The sequence below is a fragment of the Marmota monax genome, unplaced genomic scaffold, assembly GCF_021218885.2.
Source record: "Marmota monax isolate L192 unplaced genomic scaffold, Marmota_monax_Labrador192_F-V1.1 WCK01_AAM20220418_F8-fsc00024, whole genome shotgun sequence".
NCBI lineage: Eukaryota > Metazoa > Chordata > Mammalia > Rodentia > Sciuridae > Marmota > Marmota monax.
Genome location: NW_026695224.1, coordinates 32,627,047 through 32,630,950, shown reverse-complemented (window position 1 = coordinate 32,630,950; position 3,904 = coordinate 32,627,047). Strand labels below are relative to the sequence as shown.

The following is a 3,904-nucleotide window of genomic DNA, read 5'->3' as shown; positions in this document are numbered from 1 at the left end:
AAGGGATGCTCCGTCTCATCTCAAGGACAAAGGACAAAGGGCTGGCGTGGAGCTCAAGGGGACAGCACTTGCCTGGCACGTGGGAGGCCCTGGGTTCCAGCCCCTGTACTGTGAAAAAAAGGATAAAAGACAGCCGGGGACCGGGCAAGGACAGGGTCCCAGTGTCAAGGCTCTGAGAGGTGGAATTTTCTCTAGAATCGTCATTGTCAGTATGAAGGGAGAGAGAGTCGCCGCTCTGGGCAGCAGAGGGACGTTCCTCAGGCCTTCACCTGTCCTGGGACAATCACTCACAGCTTTGGAAAATGAGCTTTGTAGTTCAAAACTCCAGGAATGAAATTAGAAAGGCCAGTGTCAAATGGGAAACCACAGTGTCTCCGTCAGCACGTCCCTGTGCATTCGGCCGTGCACCTGCGATCCGGTGATAGTAGGAACAAATGTGACTCCATTTTGTTTTATGACTTCATCCTGTAAAACAACCATGCCAAGTAGAAGAGTCATGACTGGAGCAAGGTGTTCTCTTCCTTTTGCTATAGAAACATTTAAGAATACGGAACTACTTAATGGGGTATTGTTTCTGTAACTAGGGTAACAGGGCTCTGTTTCTGTAACTGGGGTGACTGGGCTAACTGTGATTGGTTAGGCTTCCTTCCGCTTGACTGCACTGTCTTGCTTCTGTAACCTGGCTTGCTTGCATTGGCTAGACCCCCTGAACATCCCTTTTGCGGTTTTCAGGCTTATAAGGAGTGCCCTTGCAATTGTTCGGGGCTGATCAGGGGAACAACTTTATGTTCTGGTCAGCCACCACCCGTGTGCTTCAATAAAGGCTTGATTCGATTATACGTGAGTGGTCTGGAAGTCAGTTTATGAAACCCTGGGACAAAGCTTTAACTATAACAATCCCATAGCACAGATCCTCTTCAAACACCTCCCTGACCACACACAGAAACTGAGGGTGCGTCACCCAGGGTGACTCAGACCTGAGTCATCTCTGTCGACATTCCTTCTTTCAACAGTCTGAAAGACTGGTAGCCCTAGCTTGTCGTTTTTGAGCTTACGCACATTACCGTTTATGCTAACCTTGATGGATCCCAGTTTGTTGGTAAGGGCTCCTCTTGCAGCCGGTGCTATGAGGAGCACCTGTTATTGGCTCTTTGCAAGAGGCTGTCTCCAGTCTTGTATCCACAAGTGAAGTTGTCCTGACAAATGCTAGTAGGTGCATCCTGGTCAGGCTAATCCCTGTTGCCATGGTGCCTCTCAACAAGGCTGAACCGATATGCATCCTGCTGGCATATTATGACAGCATCCACACCTCGCCCGTACGAGGTATTATCAATCATTAAAATTTGCAACAGCTCTCTGAAGGGCCCAAGGAAGACACAACCAACAACACAGCCACCCCCCATCTACCATGTCGAGTTACTTTGAATTCCCAGTGTCCTAATTTCCAGCGCGCAGTCCTTATCAATTTTAGAGTGGCCGCATTTATGAGATAGCATCTCACATTTCAGGAGTAATTTGCATTGGGAAATGGCTCACTTTTCTTTAAAAGTTTGTGGATAAATTGAGTTATATTGCCTCCAAATGAAGTATAAGGTTTATAGCAAAACGTGGGCTGCAGAGGACATCAAAGTAACAGCTCAGAGCAATTTCAGAGTACTTACAAGGCTGCCGACAGCGCGAGCGCCCGGATGAACAGGGAGCCGTGATTTGTCTGGGGCTTATTCATTACAGGATTCCTTTCCAGGTAATAATACAAATTGGCACAGCCTCGCCTTCTGAGAAGAGCAAACGTGATCATGTTCTGCACACGACAGGACGGTCACATCCACGTTGAGGAAGGTGGGCTTGATTGTTTCAGAAGTTGTTTGTGAGAAGAATAAGTCAGCAGGAAACGCGGACAGAAACTACAGGAAACCTGAACGAGGCTTTTGACTGGAGCTGGTTTAATAAAAGCCATTATGTTTTACTTTTCTACCTAGACATTTATATTTTAAATTTAATCATATCGAAGTCTTAAGTGGCATAATTATATTAAACATGGAATTGATTGAATACAATGTTTGCTTTTTTTTTTTCCTTTAAAAATTACTCCAAATTGGGCCAAATTGATTCTAAGTGCTTAGGACTGGAGCATTTGTTGAAGCCATTGGTGGGGACAGGAAACATCCCTGGTAAATTAGGTGCTTACTCTTATTGGATTTCCTATTATGCTAGCAATAGGGGATGCCGGCTCCTCTCTGAGGGCACATGCTCCTAAGAGCATAGAGCTTTCTGTGCCTCGGGGTGTGGTTACTTGGAAACTGAATTCAGGAAAACCGCCATGTAACGTCTCACTTGTATGAAGAACTGACTTCTTACACCAAGCTCTCGGGTCCACCAGAAGATCCTAGTGATTCCATCTTTCAAATAAACCTCAGCTCCTCTAGTCCTCTTGATGCACTACCAATGCCAGGAGCCTAAACAGTTTCTTCCCTGGACCCTGCAGGGCCCATTGGCTCCAGGGACCCACTCCAGCTTGGGATGACTGGCGGTGCGTGGCGCCCACCCAGCACCCCTTCCCAGGTCCTCCCTGCTGAGAACACCCACGCGCTGGGGAAGCTTACCTCATCTCCAACCCAGGAAAGCAGGTCCAGGCAACGCTGGTGAGTCTAGGCAATGGGGGCCGCCTCTCGTGCAGCGATTGGCGGAGAAACTCACCATCCCTCTGACCATCCCCTCTGACCAAAGGGCCAGGAGGAGGAATACTGCCAGGAAGCTTCTAGAAACAGTTCTCTCATTCCTGAAGATAGTCGCCGGATTGTTGAATCTAGACGTGAAGACTGGAAGGGCCGCCCCCTCATGCTACCCACCCGAGGATGAGGCCGATGCGTTGGGAGTGGGTTGGGGGGTCAGACCCTGTAAAACTCAGGAAACTGGCCAGGTATGAGGCCCAGGGTGGAGGAACCAGTCACCTGGAAGCTCAGCGTGCAGTCTCACAGCCTCTGCCGCGGGGTCCTGGACTTCCCCGTTTTTGACAACCTGGACGGTTTTGAGGAATGCTGGTTGGGTATTTTGTAGGATGTTCCTCTACTGGGATTTGATGCTTTTCTCCTAAGATTGGGGTTCTATGTTTTGGGAACAAGTCCCCGCTGGCACCCTCTGCCACACTCTCTCCCAGGGCCTGGGGCATTCTAGGAAAGAGGTAAGGGCCCTTCTCATCTCCTCACCCAAGATACCAGCTGGAGCTCCCCTCTGAGCGCCCCTCCTGCCCTCACGGTAGTGGTTGACCTTGCTCACGGCCGCACCCTGTGAGTCGGGTTTCTCACTGTGAAGTCAGTCTCGGCCCCTCCTGCCACCCTCCCCCTCGCCAATGCGTTTCTCTGAAGGATGAGGAGGGCCTGGCTGAGCCTCTGCGCCCAGGCAGCCTTGGCTCACTCGGCAGCTCCGTGCTCTTCCACCTGGTCAGGAGCTCTTGGCACCGATTCTCTGACACAGGGAAGCTCCCGGCAAGGACGCTGTAGCTGCTATTTTTGCAGGAAACTGAAGCATGATTTTAAGCAAACAAGATTTGCTGATCTCTAATGAATTCCAGAGTGTTTGTTCACCACCTCTCGGAAAATTAGAATTTCTGTTTAAACAAAAGATTTTCTTCTCATAATCTATTTATGGCTGACATTGCAAAAGTCACTTTATTACGTGAATCGAAGAGCGAGAGGTGGAGGGTGAAGGTCAAGGAAAGGCGGGGGTGAAGAGGGCCTCAGAGGTGGGAGAGGAACAATTACTGAATTTTTCTGCATTAGGCAAGCGCCCGCCGGCGGGGAGGCAGGGAGAAGCAGAGAGGAGGGCAGGAGAGGAGTCAGGGGGGCTCCTGGGGCCTCTCAGCACGGCTCCCCGTCCCCCTTCCCAACAGCACCCCAGCATCAGG

At 50.1% G+C, this 3,904-nt stretch overlaps 1 long non-coding RNA gene across 1 annotated transcript; it reads right to left on the bottom strand.

The window, feature by feature from the left end:
* Positions 1–233: 233 nt before the first annotated feature.
* Positions 234–3,370, bottom strand: LOC124086250 (uncharacterized). Its single transcript, XR_006849754.2, has 3 exons — positions 2,604–3,370; positions 1,662–1,938; positions 234–465 (listed from the first exon to the last, which is right to left on the bottom strand). It is a non-coding gene; the product is annotated as an uncharacterized LOC124086250 (long non-coding RNA).
* Positions 3,371–3,904: the final 534 nt, after the last annotated feature.